The sequence below is a fragment of the Triturus cristatus genome, chromosome 2_2 (assembly GCF_964204655.1).
Source record: "Triturus cristatus chromosome 2_2, aTriCri1.1, whole genome shotgun sequence".
Classification (NCBI taxonomy): Eukaryota; Metazoa; Chordata; class Amphibia; order Caudata; family Salamandridae; genus Triturus; species Triturus cristatus.
The window spans coordinates 862,790,492-862,807,843 of record NC_140582.1 but is presented as its reverse complement, the minus strand read 5'-3'; positions in this window follow the sequence as shown (position 1 = coordinate 862,807,843).

Genomic DNA, 17,352 nt, shown 5'->3' with positions numbered 1-17,352 from the left:
GAGTTGCCGCCGCCGAAGAGTCGCCCTAAGAATTTCTGGGGGTTATACAGAACGTATCTCAATGCTGAGGCTTCAGCGCCGACTGTTGGTGGCGACTCGCGGGGGGAGGTCCTTGAGGCGCGTGCTCAGGCAGAGTGCGCACCAGATTCTGATGCGTTATCAGGGTGATGGCGTGGTTGTGGGGTGCGGTATCGTGTGTGGGAGTGGTCGATTGCCTGGGGGATCTGCGGGAGGGCCTACAGTTTGCCCCGTTGGGTCCTGGACGTGGGAGTCCCGTGAGAGTGATAGCGCGGGGTAGTGAGGCAGGCGATTTGACAGTGGTGGAGTGCGGCGCCTGGGTGATGGGAGCTGCCGTGGCAGCGGACATACTTAGGCAAAGACGTATGACCAGACAAGATGATGTGCGTGCGTGGGGTGGGAGGGAGGGTAGGGGGTGAGGGTTAGGTTTGGTATTCCCGATAGTATGGTTGGGCTCGCCGGTACAAGCTGACAGTCAACGATTTTCAGGATCATACGCAGACTATTATGTATGCTAGATGTAGCGAGCTGCAGCACATAGGCGGGCTCGAGATTGCGCATTAGTCAGGTGCTGGGTATTCAAGACGCCGCCGGTCCTCCGGGATGTCGGCTGAATGGCTGTGTTATCGCTCGTGGGGGGCCCCACCAGTCTTGCGACTCCAGCCTTTTGTTCAGTGTACGGCGGGCTGATGCCTTGTGTTTCTCATTTTTGTCAATAAAGGTTTTTGAAACTTCAAAAAAAAAAAAAAAAAATCGCCCAAGATTGTGAGTGAGTGGGAGTCCGTATACGATTCCAAAAGGGTCAGTAAGGCTTGTGAGAAAGCGCTCCTTGGACCTGGAGGGTGATAGATTAATATGCCCTGGAAGGTCTGCGCATTATCAGGTTGTATACAAAATTGTAATGCCTCTGCCGGGAGGGTCGAGATAGACTCTACATGAACTTTGAAAATCACTCGATAGATAATGGCTATCCCCCCTCCCTTGCCTGACGTTCTGTTTTGAACAGAATATGCATAACCGTCGGGGACAGCAATATTCCAGTCAGGGATGGAGGCGTTGTCTGTCCAAGTTTCTGTCAGAAAGACTAGATCTGGTGCTGTGAGCTGGATAAGGTCCTCTAGTTCATGTTTGTGCTTAACTACGGACCGAACGTTAATTAGGAGACATTTGATATGTTCAAGTGTGTCTCCCTTCAGATTATCGGATGCCTGCTCCGTCTTTTCCTCCATAGGGCCTGACTCTGCCTCCTTATTGTTCTGGGCGTTACCTCCCGTCCTCCACCTTCGATCATTTCTCTGAGGATGAGGGCTCAGTCTGAAGGTGCAACCTGAGCACTCAACAGCCGTTCTTGTGGCCTCCGCTACCAGTACATTTTTGTAAGCGCATGGAGCAGGCATTAGATCCAGTAGAGTTTGCCTGCTGTAGCTAACTGGGGCACGAGGACCAGGGGTCCTGGCGCAGGGCGCGCTCCGGGCGCCGACGGGCGCAGATGGGCTTGCCTTTGGCGCGCCCACTGCGCGCGACCTCTCCAGCGTGGTTTAAGTAGCATGTGGCGGCCTAACGTCTGGTGCGTCAACCCCGAGTGCAGTGCGGTCCCGATCTACTTCCGGGAACCGCCGGGGTCGAATGCGAGGTACTGTCTGTTACGGACGAGGCTACAATGGGGCTGACAACTATCCCGGGTGAGCGATAGCACAGTTAGAAAGATTGGCAATGTTTTTGAAAATAGGAATCGATGTTAGCAGCAATGTGTTTTTAAAAGATAAAAATCGATATTATATGGTACATGGTAGGCCCATGTGAGAAGCTAAACTGGCAATGTGGATTGGCAGAGTGTTCCACAATTTTTCAGCAGCTACCGAGAAAAGGTGCGACCACCCCATCTGACCTTCTGGAACCTAGGATTGTTCACTTTCCTCAGAGCTGTCTCTTAGGAGAGTACCATTTGAATACTGGCCTCAGGTTTAATGACCCCTGGCGGTGCAGCGCCTGATGGATCATTCAAAGTGCTATCCTGATAGGCAACCAATGTACAGAGTGCAAGCCTTCCCTCACTGAAAGGCGTTTAGGTATATTCAATACCGCCACATTTTGAATGGCCTGACGTTTATTGAGTGAGGATTTTTTAAATGTTTAAGTGTAGTGCATTACAGTAGTCCAGGCGAGGCGTAATCAGTGCAATGACCACTGCAGTTCTGAGCTCCACTGGAATGAGTGAAAATAACTTTTCAGGATTTTGATCATGTAAAAACAAGTACTTTTGGTCCTATTGACCTCAGTATCAAAGGTGAGCAGGTTATCAAAAATTACTCCTAGGCTTTTAGCGGTGACAACTGGAGTAGGTAGGGGGGACACGTCTCTGGACGCCACAGCTCTGACAACATCGAGTGCCGAGCCCCAAAGACCAGTATTTCTGTCTTTTCAGCATTCAATATCAGTCTGTTCTCCTTCATCCAGATACAGATATCCATCATAGAGAGTTTGAATTTCTCTGCCACTGATAGTATGCCATCAAATATCGAAACGATAATCTAGGTTTCATCTACATAAGACAGGACCTAAAAACCGAATGACAACACCAGTTTTGCTAGCGTGGCCACATAGAGATTAAACAAGTTGGGGCTGAGCGAGGACCCCTGCAACACCCTACAGGGGAGCTGAAAAGGTTCTGCCCTGAAGTTGCCACAACTGACGTCTGGGTCCTATTTGTAAGAAAATAACCCAATAAAGCCAGCGTGGTATCCCTGACCCCTGCCTAGAGCAATCTTTGTACCAAGCAGGATGGGGATACCATATCAAATGCCAATGGTAGACCCTGCATAACCAGGATGGCAGTGCCACCCTAGTCCACCTAACACTGAATGTAATCTGGCCAAGGTCGATTCGATACTATGACCACTATGGAAACCATTCTGTAAGGGGTCCAGAAGGCCCAGGGTGGTGATAAATTCGGCCAGAGTCTGACTGATGTACTTTTCAAAGATTTTAGCCCGGTTTAGGCAGGAGCGAGATAGGGCGCAGATTAGTAAGATCATCATGTTCACCATTCAGCTTCTTTTTGAGCGGAATAATTTATGCCTGTTCTCAGAGTTGAGGGAACACTCCAGTTATTATTATCTGGTTGTACACCCTTTCCAAAAAAGTAGTTATCAAGTCTAGAACAAGTTGTAAGACTCTGCGGGACAGGAGTCCTCAGGATAACCTGATGTCAAATGCAGGAGCAAGTTTTTAATTTGCGTGCATAATTTGGGGGGAAAGGTGGACATAGTTGTGACAGAATCCTGAGCAATGGGAGCCTCCGCCTCCAACATGCGAGGAAGCCTATCCTCACTAACTTTAAAATCAGAAAGTATTTTCAAGATTTTCTCTCTGAAATAGGCTCCAACATTGTTGCAATAGCTTTGCAAGTTCTCTAAAGATTGTTGAGCCAGAGAAGTGGAGAGGTCTTTCACAACCTTAAAAAGTTCATGGAGGTATTGCTGGCAGAACACATTTTACTAGCATAATAAGACGGTTTATCACCCAAAATGGCACATTTACAGGTAGCAATTAACTATTGCTATTTACTTATCTCTTCTAAATTTAGGGCAGTCCTCTACCTCCATTCTTGCATTCGGCATTGTCGGCAGGTCTATTAACTCATCAGAGAACCAAGTTGCAAAAGCTTTAGTTTGCGTGCTCATCTTATGTTTGAGTGGGGCAACTTGTTTAATTGTTCAAGTACCCTTTTACAGCCGATGTAGGTCTGACCCAGTGAGATAATATCATCAGCATATTGAAGAAGTTTAATATAATGGCTATGAATTTTGGTAAGAAATAGTCTTGCAGTGCCCAGAGGTGAACCAATATCCGCCGTAAACAGATTAATAAGGGTGTTGGCCAATACACAACCCTGTTTCAGGACCCTATTAAGGTGTATCTTTGCTAACCCCCACACCCCTCAAGTTTATGAAACTAGATGTGACATCATGATCTTTAGTTAACAAGGCAGTGGGTGACGGCAATGGAATACAAAATAGTAATGCACAGAGACTAGTAGTGAAGGATGTGGTAGTGCAAAATTGAAAAGGTCTGCTTTCATGACAAAGTCTGTGGTGTACTTGGCAATTATATTAGGTTATATCTTTGACCCCAGTCCAGAATGACTACACCCGCAATGACTACCAGTTTCAAGTTTCAATTTTATTTTATCATGTATAGTTAATAAAAAACATTACCTGTACATTTAAAACACATTAAAAACTGACATGACGGAGGAGCCTAGCGCGCAACCAAGATGGCCGCGTAGGTGCGAGGCTCCCGAGGACCTCCGTGACCTCCTACATAAATCCTGAAAATATCCTGTCCTAGACGAGGGGACTGTGTTGGTGAGCCCGAGCTGAGGTGTCACCCGTTTTCCGTTTCCAAATTGGACCTCGGACATCGGTGGGAGCACCGATTGAGATTTGCGGCCTTCTCCACGCCGGCCCCCCGGATTGGAGTTGCGGGGTGATCCGGAGACAAAGTGATCAACAGCGGCGGGCAGGGCTGGGCGACTCGCGTACCCCGCACTTTCACTTTCGCTTTTGCACCCTCCTTGCTGCGTAGGCGAGGTTGGGTTGCGGGGCGGTGTGCGGTGTGTGGCCTCGTTGGGGTGCCCTGCTGGCCCGCCGGCTGTGATCCGTCCTGCGGACCTGTGGTGGCCCCCCCCCGGAGCCCGTGAACTGGATTGTCGGCCTTTTCTGAGGTGATCGGCACGATTTGGGGACTGGAACCATGTCCACAAAGCAAGATGGCGACCGGGCAAAGGTGAAATCGACCCGCCGTGGCGCAGCCCATCAGTCCAACAGCATGGACCGCTACACCCTCCAGAAGGGATCTCCCGAGGTGCCGCATAGGTCCCCTGAGGGCCCGACTGATGCTCCTGCGCTGCCCGCGGATCTGACCCTGCGAGATGTCATGGGCGCTATCGCCGAGATGAAGGCCTCGGTGGACCAGCGCTTTGACACACTGGCGCAAAAGATTGACTCGGTCCACGTGGATGTTGGCCTGGTGAGGGCCGATTTATCCAAGACCAATGACCGGGTCGATTCTTTGGCCCACACCACCTCGGGCCTTACGGCGGACGTGGCGGCCCTCCAAAAGGAGGTGCGCCGGCTTGGCCAGGCGAGCGCCCTGATGGATCGTCGACTGGAGGATTCTGAGGGTCGGGCCCGGAGGAACAATGTCCGCATTGTCGGGGTGCCGGAGGGACGTGAGGAGGCGGCGGCGGACCTGTTTGTGGAGGACCTGATTCTCACCCATCTTCAACCCCGGGGGCTGAGTAAATTCTTTGCGGTGGAACGTGCCCACAGGGTTCCCGGAGGAAGACCTAAGGCCGGAGCCCCTCCGAGGCCTCTCATTGCCCGGATTTTCAACTTTCGGGACAGAGACGCTATTCTTCAGACTTCTAGGCAACAAGGACCGGTCAGACTCGACAATATGGATGTAAACTTCTATCCTGATTTCACCCCAGCGGTCCAGAAGCAGAGACTGAGCTTTCTCGGAGTCAAACGTCGTTTACGGGACCTGAACCTCAAGTATGCGATGCTTTTTCCAGCTAAGTTGCGGGTGGAGGTGGATGGCCGCACGCACTTTTTTGATCGTCCCGAGGCAGCCGGGGACTGGTTGGACTCCTTGCCCGGGGATCGGGGCCGGGGGGGTGGGGGGGGCACGGTTGGAGGGGAGGGCTCGCTGGATCAGGACTGAGGGACTAATAGTAGGCCTCGCTCTGGACAACATTGTCGTCATTTTTGACTGTTCGTTAAGTCTCCCTCCTGTGGAGGTGGTACGGGGTCTCTTGGGGGCTCTCCCTCCTCCTCTGGGGGACTAGTAAGTTTAATCATTCATGGGGCGACAGGCACACTGCACTTTGGGGGGGCTGTTTGGGCTCATGCAGGGGTGCAGGGAGGGGGGAGTTCTGTTGGGATGGGTGGGTTGGGGTGGGGTGTTGTTTGTTTTTACCGCAAGGCAAACCCTTTATTGTATTGGTATTCTTAAGGTGCTCTCCGGGGGACGAATGATGGCTTCTGTATGTGATGGGGGGTAGGGACCTGACTTTATTGTCCTGGAACGTTAACGGACTGGGGGATAGGATTAAGCGAGGTGTGGTCCTGCAGTACTTGAAACGACTTTCGCCAGATGTGGTCTTTCTGCAGGAGACACACCTTATTGGTAATTCCTTTTGTGCCATGAATCGGCGTGGCTATCGCTTGGTGGCCCACTCGGGCTTCACGTCGGGCTCACGGGGGGTGGGCATCATGGTGAAGAACTCGCTCCCGTTGGAAATAGACGAGGTGCGCCATGATGAGAGGGGACGCTACACTGTCTTAGTGGGGAGAATGGAGGGTAAAGTAGTTGTCTTTGTCTCAGTGTACGTCCCACCGGGGTTACAGTCTACGACTTTTGCAGACCTAGGGCGCCTCCTCCTTGACCTTCCGGGGGGGCTTCTGGTGGTTGGGGGGGACTTGAATGCGGTGGTTTCTGGGACCGTGGATCGTCACCCCCCTAGGGACCTCTCCCGGGCGCAGGCGTGGCTGTCCGGCTTCTTAGATACACTGGGATTGGTGGACTGCTGGCGTTTAAAACATCCCACGCAGCTGCAGTACACTTTCCACTCGGGTGCCCATGGTAGCCTCTCACGGCTTGATTATGTCCTTGTCCCTGCGGCCTATGTTGGGAGGGTAGGAGAGGTGCGCCATTTGGCGCGGGGTATTTCAGATCACTCCCCGCTCCTGTTGCAAATTGATGTCTTCCCGAGGGGGGAGGGCAGAGTAGCTCCAATCAATGCCTGGTACCTGCGCGACCCCACCATTCGCGCTGATGTGATTAAATCCTTGCAGCGGTATTTCGATGAGAATGCGGGGTCCGTCCCTTCGGCTATCTCCCTTTGGGAAGCCTTCAAAACAGTTCTTAGAGGGGAGGCCCTCTCCTTTATTTCCCATGCCCGGAGGCGCGAGCAGGAGGAGGTGACCCGGGTGGAGGCCGACATCGCTGAATTGGAGGGTGATCTAGAGGGTGGGGTGACGGATGCTGCACTACATGTCCTACAACTTAAGCAGGCGGCCTACAGGGCCCTCGTTACGGAGGCGGCCAGGGGCCTCTATAGAGAGCAACAGGGGCGACTGTATGATGTGGGTGATAAGGCTGGTAAATTGCTTGCATGGTTGGATAAAAAGGAGAGAGCGAGTCGTGTGGTCCCGCTGATTGAGAGGACGGATGGTGTGCGTGTCACCGAGCCAGAAGACATTGTCTCTTGCTTCGCGGATTATTTCCGCGAGGTGTATTCCCCGGTTTCTCCCTGCTCGGAGGAGGATTCCCATGCCCTGCTTAGGGATATCGCGCTGCCTTCCCTTTCGGTGGAGGACAGGGTGTCGTTAGATGCCGCTCCTACCTCCGACGAAATTGCCCTCGCCATACGCTCGGTCGCATCCGGCAAGGCCATGGGCCCGAACGGCATACCTATCGAGCTGTATAAGCTGCGACCGGATGTACTGGCACCCCACCTCCGTGCGATGTTCCTGGCGGCCCACTCGCTGGGCTCCCTCCCGCCGGACCAACGTCTGGCTACAATTGTGGTGATCCACAAGGAAGGGAGACCTCGAGACCGGGTTACATCCTACCGGCCTATCTCGCTCTTGAATGCGGAGCCCAAAATCCTCGCCAAGGTGCTAGCCAACCGGCTGGTCGGTGTGGTGGGCGATCTGGTCCACCAAGACCAGTCCGGCTTTATTCCCCATCGCAACACGGCCCTTAATCTGCGGCGCTTGCACGGGGTGCTCGCGCGTGTCCCGTTTGTGCGGGAGCCGGCCATATTGGCGTCCCTAGACGCCACCATGGCGTTTGACACGCTCGAGTGGCCATACATCTGGGCTATGCTGGCGAAGTTTGGATTTGGCCCGGGGTTCATTAGCTGGGTCAAATTGTTGTATTCGGGCCCATTGGCGCAGGTGGTGGTGAATGGAAGAGTATCGGTCCCATTCGAGCTGGGACGGGGCACGCGACAGGGCTGTCCCTTGTCGCCGCTCCTGTTCGCGCTGGCCTTGGAACCCCTGGCGGAGTGGCTGCGGTGGCATCCTTCCATCCGTGGTCTCCGTTGGACCCCCGAGTATGAGGACCGCGTGTCCCTATACGCTGACGATATCCTTTTGTACCTAGCCTCCCCGCGTAAATCACTGATTGTCCTGGTTGATGTTTTGCGCTCATTCGGCCGCAACTCAGGCCTTGTCATCAACTGGGCTAAATCATGTGTGTATGTGCTTTCCGGGGAGGCTCCCGTCCTCCCGCGGGGCTGTCCGATTCAGATTGCCTCACAGGGGTTTCGGTACCTGGGGGTTTACATTACTCTGGACCCGGAGGCCCGCTACGAGCGGAATTTGCTTCCCCCCCTCCAGCGCTTGAAGGAGGACGTCGCGCGCTGGCGGCGCCTGCCGCTTTCGCCGCTCGGCCGGGCGGCATTGTTTAAGATGATGTCGTTGCCACGCTTCCTGTACGCTCTCCAGAACACTATGGATTTGGTCCCGGCGCGCTACTTCCGTGAGGTGGAGAGTCTACAGCGCCGCCTGTTCTGGGACGGGAGGCCGCGTATTGCCCTGGCGAAGTTGACGCTCCCATGGTACGACGGGGGGATTGCCCTCCCGGATATTAAACGGTATTACTGGGCCTCCCAGCTATCTGCAATTAATCATGGCCTTTACGGGCCTGCCTTAAACCCGGCATTTGAAATGGACAAGATGCTCCTGCCTGGTGGCGACTATAATCGAGCGCTCTACTCTGGCGCGCCCGGCCCCTGCCTGACGGGACCTACGCGTGTCATGGTACGAGTATGGCACGCGGCTAACGCAGCTATGGGGTGGAAGGACCGTTTGACCCGGGCATCACCGTTGTACGCGTCTGAGAGATTGGGCTCCCTGTGGACCTCGAAGGGCTTCGAGAAGTGGGACACGATCGACATCAGTAAAGTGGGGGACCTCTGGACGAGAGGGGGATTTAAAACATTCGAGGCGCTGCAGACGGAGTTTCAGCTGCAGGGCAGTGAATACTTTCGGTACATGCAGGTCCGTCACGCACTGGGCTCAGTCTTCCCGGACGTCGCCTCCATCCCGGAGTCTTCCCCCCTGGAGGATAGAGTGCTGGACGGCCACGTTCCGGACAGCACGATCTCCCTTATTTACAAAAAATTGATTAATGACCGCTCGGGCCTGCTGACTGGCCTCCGCGAGGCTTGGGTTGCCGACGGGCTGGAGTTGGACGACGAGGACTGGATCTCCGCGGTGGCCTCTCCGAAGGAGGTGGCCATACCGGCTCGCCTTCGCTTTGTCCAGCTTAAGATACTCCATCGGGTTTACATGACGGGGCCAAGGCTTCTGCGTATGGGCTATGCTGAGGATGGGTGGTGCAAGCGTGGGTGTGGTGCTTTGGCGACTTTTTTGCATATTTTGTGGGAATGCCCGAAGGTGGAGCGATTCTGGCGTGGTGTGCATGAGGTCCTGCGAGTGGTTACGCATGTCGAGCTGCTGCCTGAAGCGAGGAGATGCCTGCTGAATGTGTGGGAACCAACTGACTACTCGGTTCCGCAGACGCGATGGGTGACTCTGGGATATATGATAGCTAAGCGTGACATTGCTCAACTGTGGGGATCCCAGAGGCCCCCGGCGGTGTCGGCCTGGAAAGAACACATGGATTGGTGCATGTTCCGAGAAAAGGTGGTGTATGTGGCGAGGGGTAAGCCTGGGGCATGGGTGAAAGTATGGGGCCCTTGGAACGCCTACCGCGGGGGTATCTGCGCGCCACCACTGCTGCCTGCGGCCTCACCAGCCCCGTCCCCTTAGTTGACTCCTTTCCCTAGCCCTGAGCACGGAATTCCCCCAGTCCTCGATTTGTTCCCCTTCCCCTCTCTAGACTCCTGTGGATGGCTGGGGTCCCCCATTCGGGGAGCACGTGCTGTTACTTTCGATTGCAGGTTGCCTTGCGGGTGTGGTTTTTGTGTTGTTTGTATAAAATGAAACCGTATTGTGGGGTCAGAGTGATGTGGCCCACGACGCTTGTACCTCCTGTTTTGCTCCTTTGCAACGCCAAGTGTTTTTGTACGTATGTCATATGCTCCTGTCATTCTAGCGGCCGGCCGAAAGGTTGTAGGCCCATACTTGTATATTTTTGAGATTGCAATAAACGGTTTAAAAAAAAAAAAAACTGACATGACAATACAACATATCCATTAAACGAAATCAGAAACCAGTGCATAAAACCAAGTTAGGCAGTGCCTAGCTGACAAGTAAGTAAAGAAAGTTCAAAGTCGACGTCATCATCAAAACAATCAATATTGTGGCTTGATGAAAACAGTCATGGTTTTATACTCAGAATGTTAGAATCGACCAAAGCCTTCTTCCAAAAGGGGGAATCCCTGACCTTTGTCTAGCAAAAAGCACCGCTCCCACTTTTCTTAGAGGGGGCCGATATTGCAGCACTGCTGCAAAACCGGCCTCTGTAAGAAAAGTGGCCCCCGCCGGCACAAAACTGCTCCACCCCTCCGGACCACCAGGGAAATGCCCAGTGCCCGCTACAGCCAGTCCGGCCCTGGACATGAGACGTTCTTCAAGTGAAAGTGCTAAGCGTGCTGTGCTGTGCAGACCTGTTGCGTTGAAATGCTTTTGTGCTGCTAATGTGGTATACTGAGTAAGGTGCTGTTTTCGTGATGGGTAAACTAGGGGAATAAGGGACGTGGTGTTTGCAGTTCATGATTCAATCGCTGAGCTAGTCGGGTGCCAATATAAACGGGTGGAATTAATACCCAGACCCCCTGTGTAAAGTTCTGTGTGCGTCCTGCTTCCTGGCGATAAAAACTATTCAGTCCACTGCTACCAGGACACATTGGCCACAGTAGTTCATGTGGTAACTTCAAAGCAGATCATGTTTGCCCAACATATATGAGTCCCTTGAAAAAGTCGACTCTGTATGCAATTTGAATCTTCATTCTTTTTCTTCTCTTCTTTCTGTGGTCACTGTGGTAAGTACACCTTGGTGGACAATGTCTATTTCGTCACCGTCAGAGGCTCCATCTTCAGACTAACTTCTGAAGAATATGCTCTTTGTACCATATAATCAAGAGGGAAGACATTCCTGTCATTCGAACCGTGGTTGTTCTCTCCACTTTTTAAGGTGACAGATTGGTCCTTCTTACATTGACAAATTGCCCAGCATCACTTAGCGGACGTTCCAATGACACACTGGCAGCAGGACACATTACAGCCGCGGGATAGTGTAAGTTGACACGAAGAAAGACAAGGCTCTTTTCTTCCAAGCACTGTTAATATCAGATGGAACAGAAGCAACACCCTCCTTGCTTGGCTGGGGGAGAGTAGCCTTGGGGAACTCAGGGTCTACCTGACAGTCTTCACTCGGACCTTGAATACAAATACAGCCAAGTATCAGATCTGGGTGAAGACAAGCCTTCGAGGACATCCATTAATGTTAGGCAAAGAATAGAGGTTCAGTGAGGAGAAGTGTTCAGTCTCTTACATTATTAAATGTTTTGTTTTTTCTTATCAGTTTCCTCCTGTGACCCTATAATCTTTTTCCCCAGTGCACCTTGTAGTTTATCCTTTCCTTACTACCTTTTATTTTTTATTCATGCTCCTTGTTCTCTGTGCACTCTTTCCTTCACAGTGATGTTAAATCCACATGACCTCAGGAGAGAGCCATGGGGTTCAAGGGTGCAATGCCGCTCTCCTGGCCGTGGTCTAGAGAGCCTTGTTCCCGCGTCTCTTTCTTCTCCAGTTTCCCTCTCCACCTAAGGATATCTGCTCCCTATTCCATTTGCTGCTCCTTTAATTCCCCACTCCCACTCACTGCCTCCGACGGCCTGCACCCTCTTCTGCTATACTCTTCCTCTGTGTCTCTGCTTCCCCTCTGACCTTTTGTCTCCCTTCCACTATGCCTCGGCTTCTCTACTCTCACTCTGCCCCCTCTTGGCTCAAACACTGCCATCGAACTTCAGAAGAAGCAACCCCATATCCGATCTCATGAACTAGCACATATGGGGCATGAAAGGTCATGTGATGCTTTCCTTTTATAAATGTTTTCAGGAACGACTAGCATCAAGCCACACATGACTGCTCCATTTCCCTGGTATGGGCTCCTTCGGTCGTTTCTGAGCCAGGTACAAAGTCACAAGACACTTCCACAATTCTTGTTCAAACATGTTGAAGTATTTCTCGTTCATGGGCAGTCACTCTCTTCACCACAAAACTCCTGTATTTATAGCAATCCTGTTCTGAAAATGGAATAAAAGGGAACTGTGGATCACGAACAGTGGTACAGATGTATTCCTCTGAAACCATGTTATATGTGTTGAACCTGTGATTTGTTTCTAGGTGACCGAGTTAACTACTGAAAAAACAGGATTTTTTTTGACTTGGTTTGTTCCTGCAAAGGCAGCTAGGACTTCAGCTTTTGGAGCGACGGGATTGTATTTTTCATGGTAGCAGCGTCTTTGCTGACTACTTATGTGACAATTTCGAAGGGTGCAATCATTTTAATAACGCCCTCTATTGTGCCCCATTGGTAAACTGTCAGTTGCATGGCCGAGGCAGATGGTTAGTCTTCTTCTTTTATTAGGTTTTTATTCAAAGTCTAATATTGCAGGAGCTGGAGAATGTAGAAGGTGGAGTTCAGATGGGCCTAGACCTCCAGTATGAGGGTGGGTGTGGGGGCCATTAACTCAGTGAAGACCTTCAAATATTTCTGAGCTTTAAATGGATGGATACATTGTGTTCAAAATACTCAACAGATGGCTAATATGTCATAGAATAATGTTTCTTTTTTGAGGACTTCCTGCCCTATGAGGTGCATAGCATAGCACTTTCAAATACCCACTTGTGACATGGGATGTACACAGTTAATGCCGTTGTCAGTGGCAACGAATCCAACTCTGAATGCCCAAGCTTAGAAACAATCAGACACTTTGGAATTTACTTCTTTTAGGATGTTGTCAGTTGTCGATGTTGTGCAGATTCTCCATAGGGGATGCTGAGATTGATGCATGCTTCCGTGGCAGTACAGGGGGCGGTTGCTTTGCTGGAGGAACAGTTAACTAGGACTTCCAGGAGCTTCCTTTTGCCAAGGGTCTGTGGTGCAGAAGCTTAGAGGCCGGCTTCCTGTCACATCATCTGAAGGGGGCTTTACCCGGGGGTGGCTCCTCCGCAATCGCGGAGGAGCTTTGCGACACTGACTCAGAGCCAACAGCTGAAAAAGAAAACAATATTTTATCATTGTTTTACTTTGCAGCAGCTGGCTCAGGTAGCATGTGTAGGGAGGGGCGGGGCCATGGGAGGGGGAGGAGGAATGGTGGTGTACTTCTTAGTGCACATGTGTGTTTGGCCAGCCGCCTTAGGCTGGTCAAACACTCACGCGCTCTTAGGTTTCTGCAACTCAGCTGTATTGCACAGCCAGGTTGGAGAAACAGCACAGACTCCCTGTGCCTGGGTGGAGCGTCAAACCAGCCCAGGGAGCCTGTGACGCTGTCCCAGTGTTCGCTGGGACCAGAAGCACAGGTAGACGAGGCGTAAGGCAGCCGTCAGCTTAAGGTAAGTCTCGTTTTATAAAACGTATTATGAAACCTCCCCCTGTGCTCCTCCCCAGGCCCCCTCCATCTGCCTCACCACTTGTTATTTTGTGGCAGCTGCCACTGGCTTTACTTGGCCCTGTTTGCCTGAGAGAATATGATGATGAAGAAGACGGTGTGGATGATGAAGCAGCCTCCTCCTCTTGTCTAACTTCTTCCAGTTCTCTTTGCTGGGACTCTCCTGTGTCACCTACAATTGCCTCTACCACAACAGTGAAGGGGCTTTTTATCTGATGGATAAACGGTATTGGCGGTGGTGTATTGGGTGTACCACGTGTTTCACTTTTCCCACAAAATAAAGAGATTTTGATGCCATATTGTGTATCAGTGTTGGTGAGGTGGTCACTTTGGGGATATCAGTGTCACCGGCCACTCTCTTAGCATTTACAGATATTTTATATGCCATGTTCTTCAGTTGAGCTGAAGTCTAGATTCAGGAAATTCACAATGAGGGAAGGAATGGTGCTCTGTCTAGTTCTGCCAGAAGGCAAGAAGAAATAAGATGGTATATCAGACAACTTAGACATTGTAGAAATGTAATAACATAACATAACATAATAGTAATACCATGTGAAGTTGTATGTATTCAGAAATGTTTTTTTCAAAAATAAAAACTGCCTGTACAGTATAGTCGGTTATGCTGATAGCATCCTTTACCCAGCACACTCACCAGGAGACCAAGGGCACAAATAGTTTAGCCAATAGGATATTAGTAGTATGGTACCATACTAGTCTAAACATGTGACTACTTATAAAATTGAGGCCCTCTCTCAAGCACAGCACCCAAAGGCAGCACCAGGACAAACCTGCATTATAAGACAAAACAAAACCCATATATGAATTAAACATATCTAAGACCAGCTCCAGTTCCCTAGCTCACCCAGAACACCATCAGCAAGAATAGAAAAATGGGAAAAATTGGGAAAAACATCTCTGGCCTACAGAAAGCTTCAAAGATACCAGGAACCCATGAACACATTTTGAAAACAATGTAGTAAAATTGCTAATAAGATGTGTAGCCTACAATTGGCCTCAAACCCATCCTGTAAAATCTGTACTGAAATTACAGTGTTAAGAGCTTACCGGCTTGGGTTTCTTCTTCACATTGCTTAACCAACACCACAAGTTTTTAAGAAGGACATGTGGGCAAGCTTAAGTTATAATCTGCCCTTTTCATGATGATGATATATACAGGAAAACCTAGCTGAGATGCTCAAGCCAAGATGAAAGAAAATGCATCTATAAATTATTTCTGCTTCACAACACGTTTATTCCCTTACTTTTTGATGAGTTCACTGCCCATTTACTTCTTTTCTTTGTCCAAGATTTTTGACACTTTGCACCTGGAGAATCTTCTAGATGGCCTATGAAATCTTCTTGCTTGGCTGCTCCTCCTTGCAGTTTCTAGAGTACCCTTGGTGTCTGGCCTTCATCTACAATCTAGAACCACAAGTTTGTCAAGTAACTATTCTGTTTATCCTCCTATTTGGGCCTTCTCAAGGAGACATTTGAGACCTTCAGTCTGTACTATGAAGTGCATGACTGGACTGGGAGGAGTTGCCTTTTCCTCAAGCATTCAAAAAGGCGATTCAACAGAACTTCTCATCGCCCAGTCCTTGGCTCAACTAGGGAAGCTGGGAAAACATAAGAAAATTATTTACAGGCTCCCCAATGCCATAAACACACCAGGCCCCCAGCAGGCCATGGAAAAAATGCAGCACAATTGAGAATAATATGTGTGCCCTACAGAAGGCCCAAAGCACACCAGTGTCACAGCAGTGAGACGTGGAAAATGGGAACATTTGGATAATATGTAGGCTCTGCAGGGCTCCAAACACAACGAGGTTACCAGCAGAAATGTGAAGAATATGTAGGTAATTAATCAATGCGCACACTCTCTCTCTCTTTCTTTCTCCCTCCCTCTCTTTTCTCTCTCACTCTTTCTCCCTCCCTCTCTCTCTCTCTGTCTCTCTCTTGCTCTCTCTCTCTTCACAAAACGGCTGCCCACTGCTCTTGCACCAGCTATGCTGTGAGTTTCCACAAAGGCCTGTCCTAGCCTGCACACATACCTCTCCTGTTTCCACAGCAAAAACAACAAAACAAAATAATCCAAAGAGAAACATAATTGGTGTCACTTATGCCTCATATATATTCATCACACTAAAATGTCTTTAATGAAAAAAAGCCTACTTGATTTACCAAAAAACACAGGGGGTGATTTAGACAAAGAAAGGAGTCTGACACCTGTGATGCTTTTCTTCTAGAATCCAATTATAATGCAAAACTATAACTAACAATAAGTCCAAAACAATCAATCATGAGTGCGATGGACAGGGAGAGAATGTTGGTAGTGTATGTAATCAAGTAATTTGGCTAAAACATTTCAATGCATCATTGGCGAGTTACAGTTTCCAAACTGTTCTTTGTAATCTAGTTTTAAAAGGCAGAGCAGCATTTTGAAAGAAATCGGTAAATCTTTATGCAGACGTGTGCGGCCTCGCATGGGTGTAGCTCACTCATTTCAGGGCTATTCACACATTTTCCTTGTTTCATCTGGGAATATTCTCCAGTCTCAGCTTCCTGGGCGGAATCTTGAAAAGGTTTTGTGAATTGCTCTTTAGCATACAATAATATGCACATGTATATTTTCATTTATATTTTCGTGCATGTATATGAAAATCAAGCATGTAAATGGAAAATCTTTTTCTTAACACCCTCACGAATTTGGGAAAGAGAGGAGGTCCCTTCGCCTTCCCATCCTGGAAAGGGATTTGCGTCTACCCCTGACCACAGTAACTCTCAAACCATGTTCGGGGTGTGAAGAGATGAGATGTGAATTCCTACAAATGAATGTGCAAACTAGCAGGACATTCCTGCACTCGATCACCAAGTCTGCATTCTTACATGCCTTAGTTACATGGCCCCCAAACATCTACAATTGAAATGAAATCATAACATTCAGGGACTCGCCACGTGCAATGATCACAAATACAAAGGACCTTCCTCCTTAGTGTTTGAACTGGCAGGGAGATGGACGTTTCAGACATATTCACAGAGTACTCCTGCAGCACTGCTCTTGAACCCTTAAATGCTTTTGTAAATTGTCCCCATAAGCACTTTTGCACCCTCGCCTTTAGCACGTTGAAAAGCGACTTATGTAGACAAGACTAGCAGAATGAGGGCATGTGAGGAATCTCATGGGTGGTCACCAGAAGATCAGCCTATAATATCTTTGAGGTTAGGAGTTCCCCGCATAGTACGACTATGGGTGCACAAGCACGCGTGTGTGTGCGCACACACACACATACATACACACACACTCCTCAACTATAAGTGCTGTATAAGTGATATCCTATCCTATCATAACTAAGTTAATAAAAGATTTGGAGAACGTTTTGTAAGTTAAGTTTCGGGTGATAAATACATCATATGCAAGGGAACAGCACAAACCATACATCAAGTTGAATGAAATCCCTCCACTCCTTTCTAGACAAAAAGGGCTTGTCTTTTTGTACTCCCAGCAGTAAATTGTCTTTGGCCGGCTATACGTGCTCGAGTGTGGCTTATCCTTGTAACAAAGGAAATTCTTGGCTGCTGCCCAGAAACAACGTACCCGGCACTATGCGTTCCAAAGAAACAGCCTCTTGGTGAACTTTTTGGCTTAGTTTATCCTTAAACAGGATCTGAGCAAACAA